Raw genomic sequence first — 14047 nt, 5'->3', positions numbered from 1 at the left:
ATCAACTCCTCAACAGAAATTTGAATGTCAAAGTGTGTTTGTCTATCATAGATAAGTGCAATAGAAGCATGTTGAATAATCATACATAAAAACAGTACAATAACAAACAGCCAGGTAAGTCGCAGATGGCTAGCCGCATACACCGGCGCCATCTTGGATTGTAAACTTGGTCAATACTAATCTTATATACAGGCACTGGACTAAAAATACATTCATCAGTCATCGCTCCCAAAATGAATTCAGCTGGTCATCTTGTTAATGCTATAAATTAATTACAACAATAAAAGAAAATTTCATCATGAACATACATGAACAACAACATCACATTAAACCACAGAAATTCCAAAATGATATTTACCTGACATTCGACTATTTACCAAAAGTGCATTCATCTTTTGCTATATTACATTCATTTAATTGACAGTTGCTATACGCTGTATTAACAAAAACATTAATGGCATTAATAAAAACACTTACAATGACAAGCTACGCAACATCGCGTTCATAATCGAATGCGACTCATTATGAACGCGATATTGCATAACTTTTTCATTTATTGCATTTTGGAACCAAACTCTTCATATATATAGAAAGCACGCAATGGAGATTTATCACAGAACTGGCTTTACTGACGAGATACTCATGACAATCACATGCGATTTATCATGCAGCCCTTGTTTGTTGATCACAAAGTACAAAGTAGATGAGGAAAACTAGGATGCTGGGTGTATTTAGAGCGCTGCCATTACTGTCTAGAGTACGTGGAATGGTGCGCTGTCATTGGTTGAGCGTATATATAGCATTCTCCAAAGAAAAGGGGTCTGGAGTTTGTCGCGTTTTAGAAAAAAAGGAAGAAAACATGACCTAATAACTCTGCAAATATCGCATTTTGCGTAAAATTAAAAAAATGACTTTTCAATACTGACCAGATACAATACTGATTTTGGCAGAAACTCAATTTTTTTAAAAAGGCATTTATTGCATTTTGGAAACAAACTCTTCATATATATATATATATATATATATATACACAAACACACACACACACACACACTCCCAATAGAGTGATAACAGAGCTCCTCCAACCACAACCATTTGTATCATGTAACACCCAAATCCACTAGAATTTAAGAATAACACAGTTTTTTTTGTTAAGACCTTTTTTGGTGAGAATGTACTTGTTTTGACTTCAAATATGTAGTTTGTTAATAAAGATAATGCCATAAGCCCGCAGTGAGCAGCCTCCCCTTGGCCTGATCTGCTGGAATTTACCGTTGGCTCTGATGTCTGTATATAGTGATTTAAAATGAGATATATTTATTTTTGGGTAAATCTAATGGGCAGTCTTTGGTCTCATTAATCTTATTATAATCTTATACTTATTTGTTCCAGAGCAAATAGTTTTGGCCATCTCACCATGTTTATGTAGCTTCAGTGCTGTATATCAGATCGCTGCCTTTGTACTTTGTGCCTTTGCAGCCAACAAATGCTCGAGCAGCACTGTCATCAGGAATCACACTTAAGAAGTGAAAGGATAGTACGAGCTTATCGGACATTCAAACTAATGATTTATTAAGATTATGAGATTGATCTGAAGAAAGAATGCTGGATCAAATGCAGTTAATCATACTCGCTGAGTTGTTCTCTCTCTCATAATACTCTACCATACACAATACACCGCTTTTAATACAGTATTACAATAAGCTTTTAATGAAGCAACTCAACATTTTTTCGTTACTAGTTCTAAAGTGACATTTTGGAATTAGTAACGGAGGCTTGGCCTCAGCTGTTAAACTGTTTACTTTAGATTTGAATCTGTGGCGAAAGGAAGTACATCTGCACAAATTAGGGCTTTTAAAGATGAACCGTTACTATTTTTTATGTATTTACCCACTTGTGCCGTCAAATTATTGTATAAACGCAATATCACACACAATATCGGCACTCAGCCGAATCACAGCCATGCCGATATACAGCCATATCTCACATTTACGAATGTGATATTGTGATATTGCTTATATATATATATATATATATATATATATATATATATATATATATATATATATATATATATATATATTTTTTTTTTTTATTTTTTTTTTTTTTAAGTTTGATGTAACAATTATTTGCATTAACACATGGGGCTTCATCTTCCTAATACAGTACATGACTAAAGAGGAAGGCCAAACATATCACATTCCTAGTTACACAACTAGTTCTTTCATTCCCATCTGTTAAGAGTTATGCTGTTGTCATCTCCCTTCATATGATGTGCCACTTTCCCACAATTTGTTCTGTCTGTTTAGTTTTTCTTAGAAGATGACTCAGTGACTTGCCTTTTTTGGCTTAATGACTTTCCAATGCTTGGTCATTAAGTGAAATTGTTTCCACCAGGGTGAACATTACTGTTAAAACCTTCAGAGTCATTATAGATTCCTCTAAATGTTCAACATCAAGCAACCGTTCATTTCTGATGATCCGTGGAATCCGACGAAGCCAAAGAACTAAATATGTGTGTGCTTTCCAACACTGAGATCTCCAAGGATATTGTTTTATTCAAGAGATATGATTGAAATATTTAGGCTGAACACTCTGTGTTTGATCTAAGATAGTATTATGTGCCACAAGCAATTCCTGCGTTCCTTTTCAGCAATGCGGCTTTGATCACAGCTAATGAATTGTTGTGCATAGGAGCTCACGATTCAAATGCACATAGTCATAGAAGCCTTTTATTTTTTGCAATACACTAAGAAGCAATCAAGCAAAACTAATAATGCCAATTGTAATGACCATCCGTCTTGTAGTGAAAGGCACTTAGAGAAAGACAGTTAAGATGAAAGCATGTGCGTAACGACAAAGTGACCACAAAAAGAGAAGAAAGCCTCTTTATGTTTTAATTAAAAGGTTGGAAATCTTTGTCAACCTGTGACTCTAATTAAGACAAAGACAACCAGGTGACTGCAGACAGAGAAAGAGGTCAGTCATAAAAAGTTTAATTAAATTAGATTTCCTTTATACCACACTTTGTTTGCACAAAGACTATCATAAAGTGCTGTGAAGCATGCAGAACTATTTTTCTAAACTATAAATAAATTAAATACATCCATACCTTTTAAACTACAATGTTAGAAGGAACCAATTTGCCCAACGGCCAGTCAAAGGATTTCCTATTCAGTGGTCAATTACTCAGGTAACCTGTGCATTGCAGTAATGTGATGTCCTGCTTGTTGTTTATAGATCTTCAAGTATAGCACTGCTATACTCAAGAGGGCCAGGCATACGTGCATGAATAATGTGTTTTTCAGCATTTCGAAAATAAAGTACTGACCTCAGTGACCGTGAGGTGTTTAGGCCCTATAGCATCACTGAAGCAGTTAAGTCCAGGGCAGAGATCACACAAGAAGGTGATATCAGCAGCTGTGCGCTCTGCTTCAACATCTTACACTGGATTAAAGTGAGAAATAATTCACTAAATAATGGACATTCACACTCACCCTCATGCTCTAAACCTGTATGAAGTTTAAAGAATGTCTTTGACCTTCATTTTCCATTCAGTTATACAGTAAATATGGACTAAAATTCAAAATTTGGGGTCAGTAACATTTTTTTGAAGATTTTTTGCAGTAAAACAGCATCATTGAATAAAATAACTGGTTTCTATTTTAATATATTTTAAAATCCATTTTATTCCTGTGATAGGAAAGATGAATTTTCAGTAGCATTACTCCAGTCTTCAACGTTACATGATCCTTATAAATAATTTTAATGTTGATTCATTGTTATGGATGTAAAAAAAAAAAAAAAAAAAAAAAAAGCTTTGTTCAAAAGGTTCAAGAGAACATGTATTCAAAATTGACATTTTTTCATAAATCAAGTGTTTACTGTCATTTTTGATTGTTCTTTCTGAATTAAAGTATTAATCTATTAAAAAGAATCTTACCCCAAACCTTTGAATGGTTTCAAATATATACTATTTTATCATGTTACTGCATCTGTATGTAAAACTCTTATCTCCATTTTTTTTGTTACTGAATGGAAAACAAATAAGTGCATTGTTCTACATTCTCTTCATATTTTCAGTAAATGATGAGTGAATTTTCTTTTTTTTTTTTTTACTATCCCTTTAAGACTCACTGCTCTCTCCAGTGTTAGCTCAGTTTAACATTATTAATCTGGTAAACCTTGAATCAACTATGAGAACAACCTTATGTTCTGAATATTCAGACTAATTGAACTGACAGGAATTCACTGATGTAGTGGGACTGATGGCCTCTCAAGTCAGACTTCAAAAGAATTCCCTTAACTGACAAATTCCCTGAACTTAATTAATGTAGATCATATCGAAATGACATATCTGTAAATTTCATCACATTGAAATTACACATCTGCATTGAAAATGGCCACAACTGAAACCACAACCCCGATAACTGATCATAGCTCATGGGATTCTTTTAAAATCTGTGGTGGCTTTATGTTTTAGTTAAATGGCACCTATTATGCAAAATCCACTTTTACATGGTGTTTGGGCATAAATCTGTGTTGGCAGTATGTGAACGCAACCACCCTACAATGATAAAAATCCACCCACTCCTCATTTTTTAATCCCCATTTAAATCAAGTCAGTCTCACAAGACCAATTGTAACGTTACACTGCATAGGGCGGGGCCACGGGGGTTGATTGACAGCCCTGCATTGCTATAGTTTCCACCCTCAGTGGTTGTACGCTGTCCTCCATTTTCTCCACTCTCGAGCATATGTAACATCAACAATGTCTCGCAAGCAATCCCGATGCTCTGTGTTTGGATGTAAGACTGAACTCATTTTCTTCATTTTCTCCCAACATATGAGCTGCTGAGGACGCTGTGGATTACTTTAATTTATCAAGGTAATTCACCTCAAAATCTACCTAAATACATGTATCACTGCAGACTTCTTTGTGAATGTCATGTCGTTAAAGCGCTTAGCGTTTTAACTGTATTTGTGTGTACATTAAGTATTTTTTAACTGATCAGCACTTTCAGTGCATTTGGCTTCCCATAGGTACAGCTAAACACCGGTTCTCTTGCTCTCAGTCATCTTGCTTTTTCCGGCTGTTTATTGCTGTAGATATGCAATGCAGAGAGACGTATACGCGACGCCCTCTTCTGGAGACGGGGTGGGAATATGCAACTCATTTGCATTTAAAGCAATACACTCCAAAACAGCTCTTTTTTTAGACACACCTCAAAAATGACACTTTCCAGCTTTTATAATAAATGATCCGTTGGGCCTTTTGGGCTGAAACTTCACAGACACATTTTGGGGACCCCCGAGACCAATATTACATCTTGTAAAAAGGGGCATAATACATGCCCTTTAAGTGAGCAGACCACACTTTATGTGAGCACACACTGCAGTCAGAGATGACCAAAAAAAAAAAAACACCTTTAGAGCATCACAGAAAAGCCTTTTGTTTAATACCTCCATGATAGCTACTGTCTTTTCAGGCACAGAGTAAAAGGCCTTTTTCCTTTATGCATGCCTGATCATACATGAAACACACATGTATAAGTTATAATCAGTCACACTCTGCATGCTCTAATATGCTGGCTATTGTCTAGTAATTTTGCAAGCCCTGCTAATTTGCGGGTAACAATTTCATTGCATCAACTTTAATAAGGGTAAGGGGCTAATAGCATAAATCTACATATAAACTCATGTGTAATGAGCCAATGAAGTTAGACACCCTGAGTCATTGGCACACTATGCACCCATGCATAAACAAATAAAAGCTCTGATGTCCAGTGTTGGATACAGACAAAGGCCATTTCTGAAACAGTCAAAGGACTGTAAAATACATTAAACCTGAGATCTGCACAGACTAAATAAACAAACAAAAAATGAGATTAAATGAATCATGCTTTTAGTGGAAAACTATATGGGTGTTCTTATGGTGAAACTGCATCTTATGATAAATGGAAGCCAGTCATAAAGTGATTTAATTACATTAAAAACATTTTACACAGAAGTGTAAAATTCTTAGGATAAATTGACATCAGTCACAAGAGCATCACTACAGCCAAACAGCAATTACACTGAGTTTAGGGCACGGCAGGGCAGTGCTAACGCTGTTATGCAGTTTCATATTCATTCATCCTTGTAATGTATTGTCTTGAGTCCAGTGAGAGAGGATGAATTCATTACAGCTCCTGTATCGATCTGACAGGACCCAGCTGAGCCAACTGGAAGAGAACTCTCTCCAAATGCCCATAAACACACCTTTACCTCAAAGATCTTCCAGTGAGTTCAGAGATGGAATGACAGACAGAGGAACAAGCAGACAGGTGGATGTACATACAGATGCATGAATAGGCAGACGAACCAAGGAAAGGATGGATGAACAGACATGCATGGATATGCATGGATAGACAAGTACATGAATAGATGGACAAACGGACAGGAATATGGACATTATGAATGGATGTGCATGATAGACAGGCCAACCAATGAAAGGATTTACAGACAGATATAAGAATGGACAGATAGATGGATAGATGTATGCACCTAGATAGACAGATAACCCATGCATGGATGGATGGATGGATGGACAGACAAGCACATGGATGGATGGACGAACAAACAAACAAACAGGAAGACAAACGTATGGATGGATGTAAACAGACAGACACCCAACCACTGAATGGATGAACATATGGATAGATAAATGAACAGCCGAATGGATGTATGGATGGATGTATGCGCTTAGATATAGAGATAACCTGTGGATGGGATAATAAGTGGGGATGGATGGATGGATGTAAGGATGGATGCACCTAGATATACAGATAAACCGTGGATGGGATAATAAGTGATTAATGGATGGATGGATGGATAGATGTACACGGATAGATAGACAATGCATGGATAGACAAGCACATAGATGTACAGACAGATAAAAGTATAGACATATATATGGATAGATGTATGTGCCTAGATAGACAAATAACCCGTGGATGGATGCATGGGATAATAAGTGATGGATGGATGGATGGATGGATGGATGGATGGATGGATGGATGGATAGACAGACGAGCACATGGATGGATGGACGGACAAACAGGATAACATACCTATGGATGGATGTAGACACCCAACCAATGGAGAGATGGACATATGGATAGATGAAAGAACAGATGGATGGATGGATTGATGTATGCACCTAGACAGACAAATAACCCGTGGATGGATGCATGGGATAATAAGTGATCGATGGATGGATGAATGGATGGGTTAAGTAGTGATGGTTGATAAACTGATAGATAAAAAAATTAATAAGTGATAGATGGATGGATTGACAGGTAGAGAGACAAACAGATGGATGGATGGACAGACATCCCATGGAAGGATACTCAGAAAAAAGTGAAAGTGAAAGTCACGTGACATACAGCCAAGGAGCTGTTGGGGATACTCAGAATTCGTGCTCTGCATTTAACCCATCCAAAGTGCACACACACAGAAGTGAACACACACCTGGAGCAGTGGGCAGCCATTTATGCTGTAGCGCCCAGGGAGCTGTTGGGGGTTCGGTGCCTTGCTCAAGGGCACCTCAGTCTTGGTATTGCGAGACTCGAACCCAAAGTGTCTCTTTAACAATGAATAGAAAAATAATGGATGGATGGATGGATGGATGGATGGACACACATGAACAACCCAAACATGATTGTGTCTCTTTAACAATGAATAGAAAAATAGCTGGATTGATGAGCAGAAAGGTGAATGGGTGGACAGGCAAACAGGCAAAAAGATGAATGACAAAGACATGGAAGTATGGATGGATAAACAGTCAGGCAGAAGGATGGTCAGCGAGACAAATATATTTTTATATAGTAAAACATCCCACAACATAAAAATCACAACACCCCACACAAAAAAAAAAACAAAAAAAAAACACACACACATTCTCCCCCAAAAACATAACACACCAAAATCTTTAAACAACAAAAAAAAGACACTAGTCAATGTCATCAGACAACCTAGACACAAACAGAGATGAAACTCATGGAAACTGCTCAAGCATTCCAGGAATGACTGCTTTTACAGAGTGGATTGACTCAGCATTTAGACCAGAACAACACGGACTGATTAGAATGATGCATATACGGTTTCATCCTGCCAGTGGGTCGATGCATCTGATTGGATGAGATTGGTGAAAACGCTGGTCTGGCAGGAAAACTCTTCCCTTAAATAGGGTGAGAACAGCATGGCAGTAAACCGCTTACATCCACATTCTTACACACCAACACATGATTGATTCACATGACAGAATGTGCAAGGAGGAGACAAAACAATACATTATGAGAGATTGAACAGAAAGAGAACGCCACAACCATAACAGCTGAAATCATCAACGGCACTCATCCAAGCAAAAGCAGTGATACATCAGACTCAAAATCATACACTTTCCCTCAGTGAGGGAGGGAGAGTAAACACGTTTGTGGCCTCCACACATGCTGGCAGATGGAGAAGGTGGGTGAGCTGGGCCTGAGTGGGTGATGGCCTAAAGACTCACCACAGAATAGGAAACCTAGGCTGCCCGATGATTAGTCTCTGGTACATCACTATGCACTATGTGCGGTACAGTATCATTATGGGATGGACAGACACAATCAGATGGACAGTTCAGGCCACCTGTATATAAAACCAAAACGATCCTGCCTTCTTGAGCAGTACAGAGGTTAGAAATTAGAATTGTCTTTTTTTGTTGTTGTTTTTTCTTATGTGTAACATAAAATATGATATTTTGAAGAATGTTGGTAACCAAATCATTTTGGTAGCCATTGACTTCTATTTCATAGAGAAAAAACACACACACACACAATGAGACATCTCTCAAAGTATCTTCTTTTATGTTCCACAGAAACAAGAACTATCCCTTATGACAGGTCTGAGATCGAATTTGGTATAACATCCTGTTACTTCACTGCCTATAATATATCCCACAATCATTTGTGTGCTCATGGTTAAAAGAATACAAATGGTTGAAAGAAGTAAAAGATTTTAAAATGTCTATTTAAATATAAATATATATATTAAATTATATTCACTCTTAAAAATAAAGGTTCCAGCAGGGATGCCATAGCAGAGCCATTTTAGATTCCCCAAATAACCTTTCAGTAAACAGTTCTTAAAAAACTTTTTTTTTTCTTAGTGTGAGGAACCTTTTAAAAGTCTAAAAAACATTTTCCTCTAGAAGAATCTTTAGTGGAACTGAACATTTCTGTGGATATTAAAGATTCTTCATTGAACCATAGATGCCAATAAAGAACCTTTATTAGTATATAATGTATCTGCTCCAAAATAATCATTTAGCTCATTTGAATTTGTTTTAGATCATTAGACATGACCACAAGCACTGGAACCAGATTTCTTAAAAGGTGTCTTCATACAAAATGCTGCCTGTTAATGCACTGACTGGGCAGTGAAACAGCAAAGCAGCTGCCTTTGGATTTGGACACAGCCTAGACATCTGAAACCAAATGGTACTAAATTGGCTACATATGTGACCTTGCTATGAAATCCAAAGTACTGTGGGTAGATCTATCTGTATTCTGTTTAGCTTGCAATGTGTTGGCATACATTATAAATATTCGGCTCCTCATATTGAAACGATATTGGCATACATGTTGAAACCATCGATAATAATTGCTAAAAACTATTTTCTGGCATCTACAGTATAAACAAAAAAAAAGCAAAAACTGTAATAAACTGTAAAAAAAAAAAAAAAGGTCTTTGTACTTCCAGATGGTTCATGAGATGAGAAAATGGGGTAAACAGGAAAGCCCAGGATCGGGAAAAGAAAGACAAAGTGCCATGATTAGTTATGATACAGAATTTGACCCACCATTGTAGCTCGTAACTTGTACAGTGAAATTCCAGGAGTAAGGTGAGGGATGAAGGGGGTGAAAAGATGAGGTAATTGAGAGAAAGCGTGTAAACAGACAGAAAGAGTCAGGATAGAGGGTGAAAATTAATTTCACATCTCTAGGCCCACCAAGCTGTCGATAGCGATCGAAGGCTGCTGGGTGAGATGGTTGTGCATTGGGGGTCTCAGCTGTAGTGCAAGTGGGGGTTAAATGTGGTCTGCTGGCTCTCAATTGCTTTAATGGGATAGTTTACCCCCCAAAAAATATTTATTTACCTTCAGATATTTTGAAAACCATTTTTGTCCATACAATGAAAGGCAATGGGGTCCAAAATAATACTGCACCCTATTGACTTTTATTGTATGGATTAAAACTTTGGTCTTCTGCACTAAACCAACCAGCTATGAGGTGAATAACATCATTATAAACTTTTATCTGAGACAAAGCAAACATTGGAAAATCAGGCAAATATACAAAACTGTGTAGTTAACGGCTGTAATGAAGGAAAGAACTACAATTACATGAAGCACTGCAGATGACATAATGACAGTGAAAAATAAAACTACTTATTTACACTTGTTGACTGTGTCAACAGAAACTATATATTTTAGGTCTATTATACATATAATAATATAATATATATATACACATATACATATATACAGTATACACAACTATTAAAATATTTTGACGGATCATTTTTGCTGCTTCATGGGCGTGGGTGGAGTCCTTTTGGTGCGCGCTCTGATCACTGCCACTCTGATTGGTGGCATTTTCTGTACAACATCATGGGTAATGTATTTTTTAAACCACTTATTCCACTATTAACATAACATGGTTATTTAAAAAAAAAAAAAAAGTTGAATTAATGCAAACAGCTGGCTTCAATGAAATCATATACCATTGATTAACAACCTCAGAGCTCAAAACAGGTCTGTCTTTAATGCATTATCAGAAAATCAATTTCCATATGGAGTTTTTACTTCAGAAACCTTACTAAAAGTTATACAGGTTTGGGCAGAATTTTCATTTTTGGGTGTACTGTTACTTTAACACTTCTTAAGGGTACTAATTTGTGAAAAACATTAGTGGCGATAAAAAGAACTGCAAAAAATGTTTCCAACAGGTTTCCTAGTCAAACAAGAAGTCCTGCACCATATCTATGCCAATGGTTGAGTCGGTTTAGGACAATAAAAGAAAAGAAAAAAAGAATGACCACTTTGAGTACTGAACTGTCCACCACAGCAAATAAACACTTCAGTCTCTGAGCCGAAGGTCATGACCCTGTGGTCTGCTGTCAGAATTCAGCGGTTTTTCCTCATGGCTCTCAAATAAACTGTGCAGTGTACTATTACCAAACCCATTACCAAACCCATAACCAACAACTCCTCATTTTATTATGAAATAATACATGAAGTTCCATCCTGTTTTCTATTCATCAGGGTAATATGTGACCCTGAACCACAAAACCAGTGGTAAGTAGCACAGTATATTTGTAGCCAACAATGCGTTGTAAGGGTCAAAATTATCGACCCTTTAGCCAGGCCCACCCCCCCCTATTTATTATTATTTTTCTTTTATGCCAAAAATCATTAGGATATTAAGTAAATATCATGTTCCATGAAGATATTTTGTAACTTTCCTATTGTAAATATATCAAAACTTAATATTTGATTAGTAATATGGAATGCTAAAGACTTCATTTGGACAACTTTAAAGGTGATTTTCTAAATATTTAGATTTTTTTTGCACCCTCAGAGTCCAGATTTTCAAATAGTTGTATCTTGGCCAAATATTGTCCTACACTAACAAACCATACATCAATGGAAAGCTTATTTATTCAGCTTCAACAGAAAGCTTATGATATATAATACTCAATTTAAAGTTCCATCCTGTTTTGACCCATCAGCTTACCTGATGATGACGTACATGACCAAGCAGTTTCCCACCAGCCCCACTACGCAGACGATCATGTAGACCACTGCTATAGTGATCTTGACGCCCCTTGGGAAGATGGTATCAGTCTCATTGAAGGCGCTGAAGTTGTTCTGGAACTCGTCAGCAAAGCCGGTGGAATCATTTGGGAACTCCATGACTGCAGCTATTGGAGAATAAAAAACATAAAACATAAAAAATGCTTAGTGAAGCACACTCTCAATGCTGTTTATCTCTTATCTCTTATGTTTTTCAATTTCTTTACCACATTGGTGGTAAAAAAAGTAAGATTACACTTTTAAGGTGTCCTTGTTATTTATGAATTTATACATTTAATGCCTGGTGAAATTAATTAAAAACATGTACACTTCTACAGGGTTAGGATTCGTATTTGGTTTAGGGTTAGTTGCATGTAATTATGCTTAACGTACTGTTATTACTATAGTACGTATATATATAATAAGGACACTAAAGTTAAGTGTTACCAAAAGCAATAAACATAAACAAACATGTTGTTAAAAAAAAAAAAAAAAAAAAAAACCTAGAGCTTGTTTCCTATTCTAGATGTCTAATAAACCTGGCATTGCATATTAAAAATAATTTTGGTTCTTTGGAATTGCCTTTGTTCCTCTTTGGTAAGTTGTTTTGAATAAAAGTGTCTTCTAAATGTATACATGGAAACAAAAATATGCAGTAAAGTGATATTGTTTAAAATATTATTCATATTTGAAAAGTTTGTTCGGCAAATTAAAGTCAGTTTGATGTAACCAATATGCAGGCAGCCATTTTGTTGCCATGTGACAACAAAACACTCAAGTTTTTCATAGGTTTTCAAATATATATATATATATATATATATATATATATATATATATATATATATATTATATATATATATATATATAAACTGTTAGGTCAAAAACGAAGTAACTATTTATATTAATGAATCAAAAATACTTTTTATATATACCCTGAAGAATGTTTGAAAAAAAAAAAATGTTTAATTTAAAAACAACAAGAACACAAAGATAACATTACTATGGACTTGAAAAACAAGTGTTTTATATTATATATATTAAAGATGTCCCGTTTGTATATCTGTCAACATTTTGTCGTCATTGACCCAAATAGATTTCGCTACAGTTGATGAGGTCGATGTGATATGCGAAGCGCATGGTGAACCATCTACTGTACTGTCAACAGTTTGCGCATGAAATACATCACACAGTTTGGCTATACAGAAAACAACCCAAACATTCCCGGTAACGTTGACAGCGGACCAAACAAAAGTAGACAATCATATAAATCACATCGATTGAGGAGGGTTGAAATAGAGCAGCACATACCGCTGTCTGAAGAAATCCCGTAGTGATCGCTTATGTGTCCGACTCCTGCAAGCACGCGAGGAATTCTTGTTTCCGCTATTCTCTCTGTTTTAAGCAGTCTCAGAGCTCTGTTTCCAATAGCACACAGATATTCACATCACTGTGTATCTCAGGCAAAAGAGAAGGTTTTTTTTTTTTCTTTCTTTTATTATTATTATTATTTTTTTTTCTGAGCGAGCTCAGTGGGAGGGGGATGTGCGCTAAAGCACTTGCTTGTTGTTGCGAATCTTCAGCAGCGACTTACATCTCCACTAGGTCTCTCTCTCTCTCTCTCTCTCTCTCTCTCTCTCTCTCTCTCTCTCTCTCTCTCTCTCTCTCTCTCTCTCTTGGCACGCGCTAACCCAAACGCTGATTACGCAGTGGTGGCGCGCGCATGCAGGTGTCAGTGGCACGCGCGCGCGCGCGTCTGAACAGGTGTCTTGTGCTGGAGAGTCAATGTAACTATTATTTACAATATTATAAATATTTTGTTTTTAAAATATTATCAATTGCATAAAAATAGTACAGTCATGGCCAAAAGTTTTGGCAGTGACATAAATGTTATGTTTTTTGTGGTGTTCATTCACATTGATTCTAGATTATTGTGTAGAGTGATCAGATAGATTTTGAATAATTGCTAAAAGCTTCATGGGCCAAAAAAAAAAAAGACCTTTTCACACAAACACACACCAAAATAAAAACAAATAAAAATCACTGTTTTTTGATCCTGACACAAAATGTCCAGCTAACATTAATTAACTAATCATATCAGCAGCACATGTGAAAGTGTGAATGAGTACTAGTCAGGTAAAAAGTCGGGTACCTCCAAAAAAACATGTGCAG

The 14047-nt window shown here is 36.3% G+C and overlaps 1 pseudogene; it reads right to left on the bottom strand.

The window, feature by feature from the left end:
• Positions 1-13487, bottom strand: part of LOC109063094 — a 42439-nt pseudogene extending 28952 nt beyond the window's left edge.
• Between the last annotated feature and the right edge of the window lie 560 nt (positions 13488-14047).

Source organism: Cyprinus carpio, chromosome B23 (genome assembly GCF_018340385.1).
Source record: "Cyprinus carpio isolate SPL01 chromosome B23, ASM1834038v1, whole genome shotgun sequence".
Classification (NCBI taxonomy): Eukaryota; Metazoa; Chordata; class Actinopteri; order Cypriniformes; family Cyprinidae; genus Cyprinus; species Cyprinus carpio.
The sequence above is the reverse complement of the archived record's forward strand: the minus strand, read 5'-3'. Positions and strand labels throughout refer to the sequence as shown.